The sequence below is a fragment of the Pseudophryne corroboree genome, chromosome 2, assembly GCF_028390025.1.
Source record: "Pseudophryne corroboree isolate aPseCor3 chromosome 2, aPseCor3.hap2, whole genome shotgun sequence".
Taxonomy (NCBI): Eukaryota; Metazoa; Chordata; class Amphibia; order Anura; family Myobatrachidae; genus Pseudophryne; species Pseudophryne corroboree.
This window is the reverse complement of record NC_086445.1, coordinates 824,763,450-824,782,033: the sequence shown is the minus strand read 5'-3', so window position 1 is coordinate 824,782,033 and position 18,584 is coordinate 824,763,450. Positions and strand designations below refer to the sequence as shown.

Below are 18,584 nucleotides of genomic sequence, written 5' to 3'. Positions count from 1 at the left end.
AATGCTCAAAATTGATATTGATATAATACACTTAATGTTGAAAAAAATACAATCAGAATTAACGGAGAGAGAATGTAATGTGTGTGATTGTGTGTGTGTGTGTGTGTGTGTGTGTGTGTCAATTATATGATCTGGTTAGAGGTTGTCATGAGAAGGAAGAGAAAATTGAGAGGGGGAGTTGAGTATGTGTGCCTAACACACCGCGGAATTATATGTAAAGGGTAGAATAAATCTTCATACTGCTTTTCAGCAAAGTTGTTTACTGCACCTGGTATTCTTTGGTGGTCTCCCAACCAAATACTAACCAGGCCTACCATTGATTAGCTTCCAAGGCCGGAAGAGATTGGGCGTATCCTGTGGAGTATGGCAGTAATCTGCTAAAAGAGAGAGTACTTTCTACAAGAAAAAGAAAATGACGCTTCTGCTGTCCAGGGAACTGTTGGATAACTATGTCTCAAGGTCAGAGTCAAGGTCAAGGTCTCCCTGGATGAGAGAGAGCACAATAAGGTGCTTAGAAAGTCAAGCAAGATAAAGTTCAGAAACAGAACATGCAAGATATCACAAGTGTATATTGTACTGGTGCTGTTATGTAAAAAAAATAATAACAGTAGACAGGTAGGTATTATGTTCCTACTACAGTAAATGAAAGACTTTTGTAAAGAAAATATGTAGTAGTTCCTTCATTATTGTAATACTGATTGCTGGGAACAGATCAAGTATGAAATATTGTCTGTTTTAGACATGGGGTAATTATATAGCCAGATCTCTTGCACCAATAAAATTCCAGAGAAACACTGAATCTCTAACCATATATCATCAGACAGTTCTTTATCATAGGTTTTAATAGATTGAGGCAACAGACATAATCAGTGCATACACATATCTCTCTGCATAGAGATTCCTCACATTAAAGCCCCACAGTAACCTTCCAATTGTCTTAAAGTTAGCTGTTTAAAATGACTGAATATATAGAGACCAAGTCTCAGACCAAGAAATAATTTCTATTACAAAATTCTACAAGGTAGAGACAGTAATGCAACAGAGGTAATCAAATACATAATATAGTAACTTATGAAAGGGTAAAAAAGTATATACAGCTAACTTGCATACAATTTGGAGCCCCAACGGGGCACTTACTATTCCAGGGTACCCCCGAGATGGGTATGGGCTGCGCAGTGCCCATTTACCCTCACCACCAGACGGACCGTTTCACCTGTATTAAGGCTTGTTCACTGGTCATGGACTATACTATATTCCTCACTGACTCTGGGAGCACCACCGACACCAGAGAAATAGACTGTGGAACATAGCATATTTAAATACATAGTCTGCATTAGACATACATCCTCCTGGAGGTTTGCTGTCTGAAACAATAACCTAGTGCTGAACAAACCCCCCCCCCCCCCCTCCTGTACTCTCATTAACTCTCTGATGCCTCTATGGCTCCTAAGCCTTTAATGAGTATTATACCAATTGTAAATAATTTCTGACTTGAAAAGTGTGATTGTAGTGGATCCATTACACTAGTCATTTGACTAATCAACCTTGCTTATATGCTTTTTGGAATATTTTATCATAGATTGTGTTTCTTCCTGGACAGACACAGTTCAAATACTCGTCCTTATGGTTCCTCTGCATTCTTATTGGCTTGAGGATTATCAAGGTAACCAGAGGGGATCTCAGCCAAAAGCAGATGCAGTAACCTTTTTGTACAGTATGTATCAATGGGAAATATTTTGGGACTCTCATTGGTCACCCTACAGTACAGTAGAAACCAGATTTGCACTATATACAATATATGTTTCTTTCAGCTATTTCTATCTAAAAGTATAAAGACCTGGGTATGACATCTACTACATGTGAAGCAATATACATATATGTACATCGCACTTTACCTGTTTGGAAGGGGGGTGCACCATCACCAAGACTACTGAGTGGCAGGCACTGCTTTCTCACTGAGAACTGGATTTGTCTGTCAGCCGTGCCATTACATAAAAGTGCAGACTTCCAGACTCGCAAGATGATGACATCTCCATCTTGTGAGTCATCCTCTACAATAGGTGGCTTTAGGCACACATTGAGTCTCTTTCTGTACAGTACTGGTGACACCCCTCCCACCATGAAGTAAATAAACTGCCCGGCCAGGAACCTGCGGGTAGCGGTGCACTACCAATAAAACACTACAGAAAAACAAACAAAAGATGACGTGTGATTGCTTGCTGGGCCTACTCGCTAAGCGGCCGGGCCCCATAGCAGTTGCATTCAGTTGCAGAGCAGATTAGCGAAAGTCATAGTGTGTATGCGTTTAACTGATGTTCTGGCCATTCTTGCAATTATACTCCTGCAGCAGTGCTGCCTCTGTAGGCGTCTCCACGTTACATAGTCTTGTCTTCAGCACTACATGTAAACAATACCATCGGCGGGATGTAATACGGCCCGAGTCCGCCGGCTGTGTGGTATGCCGGCCGAACTCAAATTTTTTTTAAAGGGACAAAACTATGCCTTGTAAGTGATTGCCCCTTTAAAAAAAACCTCAGAGTTCGGCCGGCATTCCACACATCCGCCTTACTCGGGCAGCATTACATCATGTCACATGTTATTAAATATTCATTCTTTTCTCATCCCAAGTTGTGGAACGTCAATCTCCTGGCACTCACCATCAACAAGGAGCTGCCAAGGCCATCCATCGCTAATCTTGGATTAAATGTCTACCACCCCTGAACTGGAGGAGTTTACCTTAAGTGGTGCTGTAAGAACACAATAACAAAGAACACACGTTTCAAAAATTTATTTTTATATAAAAAATACTCCACTATCACAATTTAAATGTAAAGGTAGCATATGATAAAACCATTTAGAGTATATCATGTCATCCTGCAATGCAACTGCAGATACATCATTAAAGTACTACGAATACTCTACCCTGGTCATATTAGCCCATTCACTAGAATTTTTGCTTTGATTGTTCTCCAGCGGAGTTAACCCTATTGCCTACTCAACAGTTTCACACTCATCCATGTTAGAAACTGTAGCATATTCTGTAATTTATGGCATAAATAAAACAGTTGTGCAGGAGACAATACGCTATAACCACTTTGTCTATTTTGCCTAATTGCAAATTAATGGCAGTATAAAAAATGCAACATTTGTTGCTCAGTTTGCCAAAAGCATTCTCTAACACTTGCCTAGCTCTGGATAATTAGTAATTGAAAATTCTTTATTCACGATTATGTGCCCTTTGAGGGTAGGGTTTCACAACATTAGCATGCAATGCAAAAGCATCATCACCCACAAACACAAAGATTAGGCCATGTGTATTTTGAGCTTGTTCTGGTAAATTCAGTCTTCTGGTTTTCAGTTCTCATGGGCCATGGGTGGTCATTCCGAGTTGATCGCAGCCAGCAACTTTTAGCTGCTGCTGCGATCAATAGTCCTTTCCTATGGGGTAGTGTATTTTAGCTTAGCAGGGCTACGATCGCTTGTGCAGCCCTGCTAAGCTAAAAAAAATGCAAGCAGAAGTAGAGCAGCCCTGGACATACTTACCCTGTGTGATGGATCCAGTGATGATGGGCCCAGATTTGACGTCACACCTCCACCCTCCGTTGTCCTGGACATGCCTGCATTTTACTCACCACTTCCCGAAAACGCTCTCCAAAGGTCCGGATCCACCCATCCATGCCTCCTTCCTGTCAATCTTCTTGGCGGTCGCCGCTGCGACCGCTTCCGTCGGTAGCCACAACGTAACCCGGCAACTCCCATCGCCGGGCAACATCGCGCACTGCGCCCGCCGCACATGCGCATTCCACACCCGTTTGCACTGCAGCGAAAAACCGCTGCGTGCGAACAGGTCAGAATGACCCCCTAGGTCTTTTCAAATTCCCCTCTGTGAGATATATATATATATATATATATTATATACCTATTATTTCACGTGTGTGTGGTGACCCATGTGGGGATATATGGGATTAGAAGAATCTCACAGAGGGGAATCCTGAAAAATTGAAAGATACTCATTATATGTATTCGTCACCCATTTGTGATGTGAGTAAGGTACGCACATCACTTATTTAGAGATACGGTTCAGTAGACATACCCTCCAGATTTGTTACATACTACACCATTGGTCGTTTGTCTCCTCTCCTTTATCTGAGGTATCGAGAAGTTTACCTCTTCATCCGGAGCAGCAAAGAAATCTGGATGTTCATTAGATATAAGAATCAAAGATACCTTTATAGGAGGAAAACGTTATGATACAACGTGAGTAACAGTACGCCCGTCAACACTTCCAGCTACGGTTTCACCCTCACATGGGAGACATTTGAGGAAGGAGGGACTATACTCAAATAGACTTTCCCCCATATCTACCGAAAGACTTTTGTTATTTCTCATTATTTTATCGTGGTGTATAGTTATAGATTTGATGAGCGCAGAAGTAATGTTTACATTTTTCTGGTTTACATTATTGAGGTTGTTAAGTGACACCTTGTAGACATTTCTATAGCAGCTCTCGGAGGCGCAGCAGTTCTCTATACCATTTCTTTTAGTTCAGTGTTAGTGTCTTGTGCTGCATCAGTCCAGTCACAGTGGTTATGTCCTCTGCTGCCATATGTCCAGTGCTGCTGTATAAGTCCAGTCCATTGCAGTGGTGCTGTGTTGTCCTGCATCAGTACAGTGGTAGTGTCTTCTGCTGCATCAGTTCAGTCACAGTGGTGGTGTCCTCTGCTGCCATATGTCCAGTGCTGCTGTATAAGTCCAGTCCATTGCAGTGGTGCTGTGTTGTCATGCATCAGTCCAGTGGTGGTATCCCTGTGCTGCTGTATATGTCCAGTGGTACTGCAGTATATGTCCATTGATACTGCCGTATATGTCCAGCGGTAATGCCATATAAATCCAGTGATGCTGCCATATAAGTCCAGTGATCCTGCTGTATAATTCCAGTGCTACTGGCGTATAAGTCCAGTCCAGTGATCCTACTGTATATGTCCATTGATACTGCCATATATGTCCAGCGGTACTGCCATATAAATCCAGTGATCCTGCTGTATAATTCCAGTGGTACTGGCGTATAAGTCCAGTCCAGTGATCCTACTGTATATGCCCATTGATACTGCCATATATGTCCAGCGGTACTGCCATATAAATCCAGTGATCCTGCTGTATAATTCCAGTGGTACTGGCGTATAAATCCAGTGATCCTGCCGTATAATTCCAGTGGGACTGGCGTATAAATCCAGTGATCCTGCCGTATAATTCCAGTGATCCTGCCGTATAATTCCAGTGGTACTGGTGTATTATTCCAGTGATCCTGCCGTATAATTCCAGTGATCCTGACATACTGTATAATCCAGTGGTACTGGCATATAAATCCAGTGTTCCTGCTGTATATTTCCAGTGATTCTGCCGTATAATTCCAGTGATACTGGTGTATAGTTCCAGTGATCCTGCCGTATAATTCCAGTGGTTCTGAATATAAATCCAGTGATCCTGCCGTATAATTCCAGCGATCCTGCTGTATAATTCCAGTGGTACTGGCATATAAATCCAGTGATCCTGCATATAATTCCAGTGATCCTGTCATATAATCCAGTGGCACTGGCGTATAATTCCAGTGATCCTGCCGTATAATTCCAGAGGTACTGGCGTATAAATCCAGTAATCCTGCCGTATAATTCCAGTGATCCTGCCGTATAATTTCAGTGGTACTGGTGTATAAATGCAGTGATCCTGTTGTATAATTCCAGTGATCCTGCCGTATATTTCCAGTGGTACTGGCATATAAATCCAGTGATCCTGCTGTATAATTCCATTGATCCTGCTGTATAATTCCAGTGATCCTGTCATATAATTCCAGTGGTACTGGCGTATAAATCCAGTGATCCTGCCGTATAATTCCAGTGATCCTGATGTATAATTCCAGTGGTACTGGCATATAAATCCAGTGATCCTGCCGTATAATTCCAGTGATCCTGCCATATAATTCCAGTGGTACTGTCGTATAAATCCAGTGATCCTGCTGCAGAATTCTAGTGTTACTGGCGTATTATTCCAGTGATCCTGCCTTATAATTCCAGTGATCCTGTCGTATAATTCCAGTGGTACTGGCATATAAATCCAGTGATCCTGCCGTATAATTCCAGTGATCCTGCCATATATATATATATATCGTGTTGCAAAGCGGATTACTGAGGCCATAACAAATATGCTGGTGTTAGACGTGCATATGGTATACGCCATTAGTGCAGTGGGATTGCAGTGGCATTCTTAGATGGCCAGGTGTTTGCGCCGCACTCTTGTGTCGCTTATCTTAGTCATACAGCTACCTCATTGCACCTCTTTTTCTTCTTTGCATGATGTGCTGTTTGGGGCCTTGTTTTTTTAAATGCCATCCTGTCTGCCATTGCAGTGCTGCTCCTAGATGGGCCAGGTGTTTGTGCCACACACTTGTGTCACTTAGCTTAGTCAAACAGCTACCTCATTGCACCTCTTTTACTTCCTGCATGATGTGCTGTTTGAGGCCTATTTTTTAAATCTGCCATCCTGTCTGACAATACAGTGCCACTCCTTAGCTTAGCATAGTCATACAGCCACCTCGGTGCAACCTTTTGACTTAAAAACAATATTGTGAGGTGTGAGGTGTTCAGAATAGACTGGAAATGAGTGGAAATTAATGCTATTGAGGCTAATAATACAGTAGGAACAAAATTAACCCCAAATTCAGTGATTTTAGCTGTTTTTGTTTATTTCAAAAATCATCCAAAAAGATCCAAAACCAAAACACGAAAGGGTGGTTTTGGCAAAACCAATCCAGATCCAAAACACGAGGAAGGAACAAGAACCAAAACACGAAAAGTGCCCGCCGCACATCTCTAGTTTTGTTACTTTTTTGAGGTCCTTTTAAGTGTACCACTTCAATTATATTTACAGATAAAGCAATTATAGGATAAATCTTATTTTCTCTTTATCTGGGTATGCATTTTTTCCAAAAATATCTAAGTAGTTGATAACCATATACTGTATATAGTGTTAAAGTAAATATCTCTTTCCTTTAGGATTTACAGAGTTTAAAGAAACCACATTTTATCTACAAATGATCTATTAACAGAATATAGCCAATTATGGACAAACATAAAAAAACTATCATAGGATAATCTTTTTACTTTTTTATTTGGTTATTTATATAGCCCCTCTTTTATAAGAACAATGAAATACCCAATTGCTATGTGCATGGTGTTAAAATTAAATATTTTCCCTATTAGGCAATATAGAGTTTGAAGAAGCTCCAGTTCACCTATAATGCTCCAGTAGTAGGATTTAATGTTTTTTTTGGACAAGAACATTCCATTTCCTATTTTTTAAACTGAATCTGGTATGTACCACTTATTTTAAGTTATTTAAGCTTCTACTTAAACCACAAATATTGTTTAACATGTTCCGATAGTTACCATTCCCAATTGGGATACTCTTCCTTATTAGATTTTAGAGTATATATATTTGGAGACACAATCCACCTGTTAAACAAATGCATATTTGAAATCATCCTATACTTACCCTTTGGATGTCCTTTGGTATGTATTAGCTTTGTCCATCACAGTTAAAGTCATGTGTGCTCCATCACACACCTCAATGCTCATCATGCCTTATGTTTATTCACCCATTTAAGATACCTAACCCTGAAGAAGTACTCAGGATGAAACGTGTATGGTTAAAAGTTCATTGTCCACTGCAATCAGTATTTTTCCCTGAGCTACTGCAACATCTCTCCTGTATTGGTTGTGGATCATTGACTTTATGTATGTAAAAATTACCATTCTATGAAAGACTATTGAACCATTTTAAAACTGAAAATAAATATTTGATATCTTTTACATATTGGCCATTTGGCTCTATTTTTGGATTATCTTCTTTGGTGAGAGGGCATTTCTTACAGGATTTCCTTCCATACCATTACTGGACTAAGATTGATAGAATAAGAATTATACTCATAAGGAATTCATCCTCCAAGAAAATATTTTATACTGATGAGAATAGGGTATAATACATCCTCACTTAGGGGGTAATTCAGACCTGATCACACGCTAGTTTTCTTTCATTGCTCTGTGATCAGGTCAGAACTGGGCATGCGTATGCACTGCAATGCACAGGTGCATCGCTCGGGTACAAAGCTGATCATTGCTGTGCGATGGGTTTTACAAAGAATCCATTCGCACCGCCGATCGCAAGGTGATTGTCAGAAAGAGTGCCTTTGTGGGTGGCAACTGACTGTTTTCTGGGAGTGGTTGGAAAAATTAAGGTGTGTCCAAGCATTTGCAGGGTGGGTGTATGACGTAAATTCTAGTCCCGGACAGGCTGAAGTGATCACAGTGACTGAGTAAGTCCTGGACTATTCAGAAACTGCAAAAGATCTATTTGTATTGCTCGGCTACACATGCGTTCACACACTTGCACAGCTAGAATACACATCTCTGTAGGCGGCCAATATCTGATCGCAGCGCTGCAAAAAAATGCTAGCGAGCGATCAGGTCTGAATTTGGCACTATGTACTAGCACACTCTGGAATTGTGTTGTTTATATATATATATATATATATATATATATATATTTATATTCTTTAATTTTATATAGTTACATTTACTTTTTGGAAGTTTTTAGGTGAAGTTATATTTAATATTTTAAAGCAAGTTAGAATGTATATGCAAATTTAAATTATATATTTGTATATATTTATTTGGATCGTAATTCTTGTTTCAAATTATTCACCATTTGTTAATTTAATAAAATAAAATAAAATTTTAATTACTGTGTTGGTCATTTTATTTACCTTCATGTATTTGTCCTGCAATACTTGAGTGATGGCCTCATCATAGGTCTCAGGCATGATTTTTCCCAGGGTTTGTGATTATATTTCTAAAAGACGTGCTGCGGCTGGGACGTAGGGGTCGTAGCATACCGCTGTGCATCCATTTACTACACAGCGCTCTCCCCCTACTGCTATCTATTAAGGAGCCTTCCAGTGACTGATACATTTTTGCTGGATACAAATAATAAGAAGGTTGCCTTGTCTAAAGCCAATTAATTATCAAGACAGCATGGTTACAATTGGACACAATTAATGCGTACCAGTGGAGATTGTACGGATCTATCCGTGTGAATAGACAATTACTAATTCGAGCTCAGGGCATGGGACTAAATAAAGAGTGCACTATATTGTTTTTAATATCTGGATATTATCCTTGATTTTATTTGCTGTTTATATGTGGATTGTAATAAATGTGTGATTTAAACTGACCCTGTTCTTAGCGCTCCCTTGTTTAAATATATTTTGTGGTTTGTGATTATATAGCCATGCTTTACCTCAGATCTGCCAGTGACCTCCCAGTAGCCAGATAGCATAGTATAACCACCAGCCTTTGCTCAGCTGAAATACTGTAGGCCTCCTAAAATATGTTTCCTATTTCTCTATAAATGGAGTGACCAGTGTGAGAAACTCCTGGAAGGTAGTTTCATCCATACACAAGAAATTCTGAAAGTCCCCAGGGTTGTTCTCATGGATCTCCTGCACTAATGGCATATGTAAGAAGGTGTCAAATCTCAGCAGCCATTCCTTGGTCCAACAACTACGATTCTTGCTCCTCTTTTTTTTCTAATAACTTTTAGTGTTGTCACCACATCAGCAACAATACAAGCATGAGCCTTAATTCTTTTCAATCTCATGATGGGGATTAAAATGATTGAACATATTCTCTCCACACCAGAAGAGTAGAAAATGGAGATGTGTTGTAATTTCTCTGCTTGTTTAGGTTCTGTAATCATGCCCTTTTCCTGCCCATTATGGTGATTCTGTTTACATCTGCCGTGACTGTAACCTGATTAGAAAATGTTTATGGTGGTACAATCATTTTCTTTCGATAGAGGGATACAACGGTATAGCTGTATTTTGGGGATGTTTGATTGGAAATTTTGTCAATCAAACCATCACATCTAAAGCTTGATTGCATAGGTTTGTACCCAGTTTGAGTCTGATCTTACTATAGAGGGTAAGATCTTAAGAGTTGACTCATCTCTAATAACAGTACATGCTTGGAAACATAGTGTAGGTAAAACTATTTACAAGATAAATAAGTAAATATAAAAGTAACATTTCAAACTTGATAACACTTAGTTTGCATTTGCTGTTTTCTATTATAAAAGCATATTCATTGAAATAAGCAAAATTTATATTAAGTCTCATAATGCAACTCATTTGAAAGTAAACAGGAACAACATTTGTATAAGTGGCAGATTACACATAGTGATTTAGAAATAGAAATGGTGTCTTCATCGTATCATGTAGTAAATACTTCATTATATACTGTAGCATGCTTTATAGCAGATGTTCACAGAAAAGAGTCATCGTTTGCAAAGTAAAACCTTTTATTTTATACACTATTTTGCATCTGAAACATTACATTTTAAGTATATTAAATCTTCATTCAAAATCACTCTAGCAAATTTCATTAAATAGGTCCAGGTGGCAGAGTCCATTAGGGTTTATACCAGAGTTTAAGTGTTACTGCATACACAGTAAAATAAAATCCTTGCTACTGTAAACCAATTATATAGCAGTATGGCTAATATAGTTGGCTAAAATGTAAGAAAAGTTGTCCAACAATAAAAACTTTGAGCAAGGAATCAGAATCAGAATCACTTTTTATTGCCAAGTATATCAGTACCAAATACAGAGTACATAAGGAATTTGTTTCCGATGACCACTGCTCTCAGACAACACAAAAGGACAACAGAATAGGACGGCAACGACAAAATGCAGCATAACACAACACAGAGAAGGGAAACATGGCGGTGCTTGAGTTGCATCTTCCGTGTAAGGTTGTGGGATGGTCTAGGCAATAGTCGAGTTCAACATGATAGTTGCTTGGGGAAAGAAGGAACTATGGAATTAATGTACTAGATGTAATGTATGTGTGAGACTTGTGGGTATATTTACTAAAGTGCAGGTTTCTAGAAGTGGAAAAATGCCCATAGCAACCAATTAGATACTAGCAATTATCTTCTAGAACATGGGCCTTTAACCTTCGGCCCTCCTGCTGCTGGGAACTACACATCCCAGCATGCCCTGACATGGTTTTGCTATTAAGGCATGCTAAAACTGAGCTAAGTCATACTGGTATGTGTAGTTCCACAGCAGTTGGAGAGCTGCATGTTGAAGACCTATGTTCTAGAATGTGCTAGATAAATGATAATTATAATTCTATAAACCCACTTCAGTAAATATATCCACTGTTTTCTAGCTGTATTATAATGCAGTATGTTAACCCTTCATAACACTGAAGTTATATGTTTGATAAGTCATCAACTAGGGCATCCAAACAAAATGCCTGTCATAAAGGTTTTTCTAAGTATTTTACTTCATGTTCTTGCTGATTCTTTAGAGCAGTACTGGAAAATGTCATAATGAGTCTCATTCAGATGTGGTTGGAGTTGCCATAGTAAGAGCGCTGTATGTGATGTAGCTGGAGGTGTCTATTGCAAGTAGATGCATCCTGCTGCAGCAGTGATCCGAGTTGCATCCTAGGTTGCAGCATTGGATCATACTCCCACCATCGCACGCTTATGGCACCTATGGAGCCATGCAATCCGCCCATCACAGAGGCAATGACGGAGATCCCTGAACTCTTCCCTAAATGGTGGAAACACACCTCCATTTTCACTAGAGGTGTGCACCGGGCAATTTTTTCGGGTTTTGTTTTTTTATTTTGGATCTGTATGTCCTTCATGTTTTGAATCTGTATTGGTTTTGCCAAAACTGCCCTTGCGGGTTTTGGTTTTGGATCTGTATTAAAAAAATCATAAAAACAGCTAAAATAACATAATTTGGACGTGTTTTTGTTTCTACAGTATTATTAACCTCAATAACATTCATTTCCACTCATTGCCAGACTATTCTGAACACCTCACATCTCTCAATATTGTTTTTATCCAGTTTAGGCCAAAAGGTTGCACCAAGGTAGCTGGACAGAGCAGCAGCAGACATTGGATGTATACAGTATACTGGGAGGACAAAATATTAACAAAAAGAATGTATTTAAAAAAAAAGATGCTTTAGGAAAGGCTCAGGATTTCTCTTCTGTTTTTTCTTTATTCCCATACACCAGGATAATCAACATCTTTTTGCTTTTACCGACAAAAGATTGATTCAGAGTTTTGCTGATAGATAATTATTTTGTACCCAGGCTATAAGTCATAATATAACCAATTGTATTCCTTCAGATGGCTCTACCCACGTACAGTACTGTATGTCAATGAGCTTATGTTTTGTTCTCTATCTAAACTGGCCATTATGCAGGATAAAGAAGAATTGCTCACCTTCTTGACACATTACAGACATAAAAGGCGACATGCAATAGCAGACGAGATTGCCAGCAAATCTTGGACTTTTTTTTAGAGTGGCTGTCATGCCTTGTAAATCCAAATGAAAAAACAAATTGAAGGCGCTGTCCAGAATAGAGACTATTTTTGCTAAAATAATTTGTAATTAAACATGAAAAATAATGTACCCTTTTGCTACTATTCTTCAATTATTCAATAAAACATCAAGTTTATTAAAAAAACACTTTGCTTAAAATTTACTACTAGCACAGCTGTGTACAATAGTTACACTTGTTAATAAATCAACACTGGCTACACCATCTGAAACAATTGTTTCATATTCCATACCACAGTGAAACACTATTAATTTCAATACAGCCTGCTGAAACCTATAAGTCCAGACTTATCTAGAGGATTAAAATACCACATACAATAGTATTTATAATTGCTTATATCCTCCCGCTGATAGAAGGTAATTATTATTCACAGTGCTGTTGAAATAAAATCCATCAAATGAGGTGAAAAGCTGTCAGTTTTACTGATCTCGTTTGTATATGATTTTAACGGCTGTCCCCGTTTACTGACACTTTCAAATGGCAATTGCGTTGTGGAGACTGTCAGATGTAATTCACAGTCAATTGTGGAGCCGCTAAGGCTATCTGTAATTAGTGCTCACCTGTGTCTTTTCAAATCTGGCCGCCTAGAGCTGCATCTCCTGTCAAGCGTTCGTCCCCACGTTAAGCTCGGCGGTTCCACCGCTGACCTCTGCGCCAGAAGTCTCACAGTGGAAGTCTCGTAGTCCGCCTCCAATATAATTAGGTGCAGGCAGTTGGAACCGGGGCACTCTTTCGGCTGATATGGGGGCGGCTTTAGCGGCTGACCAGGATCACCTCACGATCTCTGGGAGTAAAACGAAATCTCACCGGCACTTGGAGATTAATCTCGTTTCAGATGGTTGTATCCATAAGTGTAGGGATAACACTTAACGCGTTTCTCAGCCTCATGTTAATGGCTGTTTCATCAGAAGTATATCTCCCCCTTCAGACTCACTGCTTTTATCCTCACAGAATGCAGCAATCATCATCTCAACAGGTGCTTTAACCCTTTCACTATCAATTAGTTTTCAGCAACGTGCGCATAAAATAGTAAAATTAAGAGACATATAAACTTTCTTACATTATCTTACTAATAAAATCTTACTAATAGAGTCCCTATTTATTGGGACCATTTTTGTGACAGCCGGCACACACAGAACATCACTATTTAATATTTAACATTATACAATTATTTATAAATTCTTATTATCAATCAATAATTATCCGTCAACAATTAAAAATTATTATCCAGTAATCATTATTTATCAATTAATAATTTCTATGTAAATATCTCTCATTCATATAGAACACTGTAATTGACAATTAAACTATGAGATCTAATCTAATATAACAAGCAGGATATGGGTATTGATCCAAATCCCTCTAAGACTGTACCCTTATCTTAATACTTATTGATCTAATAATAAACCCTAATAACAATCACAGTACAGAATCACTAGTTTCAATCCTTAGAAAGGATTTTTAATAGAAATATATTCTTACTTAAGGCTAAATTATCTATTATTAATAATAATATAATAATAAAAAAAAGACAAGGACGGACTATAATCCTATTCTAAACCCCCCTAGACAGTATTTAGTTCAATAGTATCGTTAAGACCATATGGTACCAATGTCCCCAACTTAAATATCCAGAAGGCCTCTTTTTTACATAGTTCACAATATATATCTCCCCTCTAGCAGTCACTTTGATCTGTTCAATAGCTTTCACTTGTAAATCTTTTAATTTCCCTTTTTCACAATTCATTATATGTCTTGGTAAACTATGATTTTTAGATTGATTAACTATCCCTCTCCTATGTTCTAAGAACCTGACATTCAGACTACGAATGGTGCGACCCACATATTGAATTCCACACCCACATGTTAGAACATAGATCACATATGCAGACTGGCAATTCATAAAGTCTTCTAATGGATGGGATTTTCCATCTGTATAGGAAGTGACCATATTACTTCTATGTTCTGCATGTGGGCAGGTCATGCATCCATTCCGTCCACACCTAAAGAACCCTTTAGGTTTTGGTGGTAGCTAATCTATGTCATATTATGGTTCATTAAATCACCTAATTTTTTTCTTCGTAACATACTGGGTGCCAGTTTTTGTTTTAGGTTTCTGGACTTCCTAAACACTACCTTCCTTCTCTCTTTTAATATAGGGCTAGAAATTTATCATGTTTTAACAGTTGCATATTCCTTTCAACAATAGATTTAATCTGCTGTGCAGCTGAATTGTATTGAAATATGAAAAGCGGGGGCTGGTCTCCAAACCTTTTGCAATTTTCTTTGATACATTACCATTTAGCAAGTGTAACTATTGTACACAGCTGTGCTAGTAGTAAATTTTAAGCTAAGTGTTTTTTTTTAATAAACTTGATGTTTTATTGAATAATTGAAGAATAGTAGCAAAAGGGTATAGTATTTTTCATGTTTAATTACAAATTATTTTAATAAATAGTCTCTATTCTGGACAGCGCCTTCAATTTGTTTTTTCGTTTGGTGTTATAATTAGTGGGACTCAACAACCCATTTTTGGAGGACAGCAGTCCACAATAGGGAAGATTAGTACTAATTGAGGTAAAATTGTGACAGCTGACACACACTCCAGTCTAGCGCTTATATTTGGTTTTTGGTTTAGTATGCCTTGTAAATGACTGCTGCTTTAAAAAAATGTCTGAGATTGGACGGCATCCTGTACCTCCATCAATCTTGAACGCTATTACATCTGGCCTGATGCATCTAGAGTCAAGCTATGTACCTCAAGAATTGCATACAGTTAAGCTCATATATGATTGTACATTGACACAATTTTTGTTATTTTAGCTGTTTAAACATATTTAAGTTACAGTTATATAATGAATACGGTTTGTAAATGCAGACTATCATATTTCATTTGAGCGTATTCACATCAAAATTGGAGGAAGTGATTAGAAATAGCAGCTGTTTAATATGTTGCCCCCTCTTTTTCAAATGAACAATTGTATCAAAGATTTTAATTGACAGATTGTTGCTTTTCTTTGTATGTCTTCATCAATTAGGCATGCAAAAGTCTGGAGTTGATTAGAGATGAGCGGGTTCGGTTTCTCTGAATCCGAACCCGCCGAACTTCAGCTTTTTTTTACACGGGGCCGAGCAGGCTCGGATCCTCCCGCCTTGCTCGGTTAACCCGAACGCGCCCGAACGTCATCATCCCGCTGTCGGATTCTCGCGAGGCTCGGATTCTATCGCGAGACTCGGATTCTATATAAGGAGCCGCGCGTCGCCGCCATTTTTCACACGTGCATTGAGATTGATAGGGAGAGGACGTGGATGGTGTCCTCTCCGTTTAGAGTGACTAATAGTACTAGAGAGAGAGAGACACAAATTTTGGGGAGCATAATATAGGAGGAGTACTACTTGCTGCTGATAGTGTGACCAGTGGCAGTGACCAGTGCCACCAGTTTAATGAATACGTTCTCTGCCTGAAAAAAAACGATACACAGTGTGACACAGTCACACATACCATATCTGTGCTCAGCCCAGTGTGCTGCATCATATACTGTATATCATTATCTGACTGCTGAGTGCTCACTGCTCACACAGCTTAATTGTGGGGGAGACTGGGGAGCAGTTATAGCAGGAGTACATATTTTAAGTACAGTGCACACTTTTGCTGCCAGAGTGCCACTGCCAGTGTGACTGACCAGTGACCACTGACCACCAGTATTGTGATTGTCTGCTGACCACCAGTATATTGTGATTGTCTGCCTGAAAAAGTTAAACACTCATCGTGTGGTGTTTTTATAAACGCATTCTGCAGACAGTGTCCAGCAGGTCCGTCATTACATAATATATACCTGTCCGGCTGCAGTACTAGTGTGATATATATATATATATATTTTAATTTTATCTCATTATCATCCAGTCTATATTAGCAGCAGACACAGTACGGTAGTCCACGGCTGTAGCTACCTCTGTGTCGGCAGTCGCTCGTCCATCCATAATTGTATACCACCTACCCGTGGTTTATTTATTTTTTTCTATCTTCTTGATAATAGTAGCTTACTTTAGGAGTCTGCAGTGCTGACAGACAGTGTCCAGCAGGTCCGTCATTACATAATATATACCTGTCCGGCTGCAGTACTAGTGTGATATATATATATATATATATATTAATTTTATCTCATTATCATCCAGTCTATATTAGCAGCAGACACAGTACGGTAGTCCACGGCTGTAGCTACCTCTGTGTCGGCAGTCTCTCGTCCATCCATAATTGTATACCACCTACCCGTGGTTTTTTTTTTCTATCTTCTTGATACTAGTAGCTTACTTTAGGAGTCTGCAGTGCTGAGTCTGACAGACAGTGTCCAGCAGGTCCGTCATTACATAATATATACCTGTCCGGCTGCAGTACTAGTGTGATATATATATATATATTTTAATTTTATCTCATTATCATCCAGTCTATATTAGCAGCAGACACAGTACGGTAGTCCACGGCTGTAACTACCTCTGTGTCGGCAGTCGCTCGTCCATCCATAATTGTATACCACCTACCTGTGGTTTATTTATTTTTTCTATCTTCTTGATACTAGTAGCTTACTTTAGGAGTCTGCAGTGCTGATAGACAGTGTCCAGCAGGTCCGTCATTACATAATATATACCTGTCCGGCTGCAGTACTAGTGTGATATATATATATATATTTTAATTTTATCTCATTATCATCCAGTCTATATTAGCAGCAGACACAGTACGGTAGTCCACGGCTGTAGCTACCTCTGTGTCGGCAGTCGCTCGTCCATCCATAATTGTATACCACCTACCCGTGGTTTATTTTTTTTTCTATCTTCTTGATACTAGTAGCTTACTTTAGGAGTCTGCAGTGCTGACAGACAGTGTCCAGCAGGTCCGTCATTACATAATATATACCTGTCCGGCTGCAGTACTAGTGTGATATATATATATATTTTAATTTTATCTCATTATCATCCAGTCTATATTAGCAGCAGACACAGTACGGTAGTCCACGGCTGTAGCTACCTCTGTGTCGGCAGTCGCTCGTCCATCCATAATTGTATACCACCTACCCGTGGTTTATTTTTTTTTTCTATCTTCTTGATACTAGTAGCTTACTTTAGGAGTCTGCAGTGCTGACAGACAGTGTCCAGCAGGTCCGTCATTACATAATATATACCTGTCCGGCTGCAGTACTAGTGTGATATATATATATATTTTAATTTTATCTCATTATCATCCAGTCTATATTAGCAGCAGACACAGTACGGTAGTCCACGGCTGTAGCTACCTCTGTGTCGGCAGTCGCTCGTCCATCCATAATTGTATACCACCTACCCGTGGTTTATTTTATTTTTCTATCTTCTTGATACTAGTAGCTTACTTTAGGAGTCTGCAGTGCTGACAGACAGTGTCCAGCAGGTCCGTCATTACATAATATATACCTGTCCGGCTGCAGTACTAGTGTGATATATATATTTTAATTTTATCTCATTATCATCCAGTCTATATTAGCAGCAGACACAGTACGGTAGTCCACGGCTGTAGCTACCTCTGTGTCGGCAGTCGCTCGTCCATCCATAAGTATACTAGTATCCATCCATCTCCATTGTTTACCTGAGGTGCCTTTTAGTTGTGCCTATTAAAATATGGAGAACAAAAATGTTGAGGTTCCAAAATTAGGGAAAGATCAAGATCGACTTCCACCTCGTGCTGAATCTGCTGCCACTAGTCATGGCCGAGACGATGAAATGCCAGCAACGTCGTCTGCCAAGGCCGATGCCCAATGTCATAGTACAGAGCATGTAAAATCCAAAACACCAAATATCAGTAAAAAAAGGACTCAAAAATCTAAAATAAAATTGTCGGAGGAGAAGCGTAAACTTGCCAATATGCCATTTACCACACGGAGTGGCAAGGAACGGCTGAGGCCCTGGCCTATGTTCATGGCTAGTGGTTCAGCTTCACATGAGGATGGAAGCACTCAGCCTCTCGCTAGAAAAATGAAAAGACTCAAGCTGGCAAAAGCACAGCAAAGAACTGTGCGTTCTTCGAAATCACAAATCCACAAGGAGAGTCCAATTGTGTCGTTTGCGATGCCTGACCTT

General features: G+C 39.1%; 1 pseudogene; it reads right to left on the bottom strand.

Annotated features, from left to right (window-relative positions):
• Positions 1-256: 256 nt before the first annotated feature.
• LOC135052144 (5S ribosomal RNA) lies at positions 257-375 on the bottom strand (annotated as a pseudogene).
• Positions 376-18,584: the final 18,209 nt, after the last annotated feature.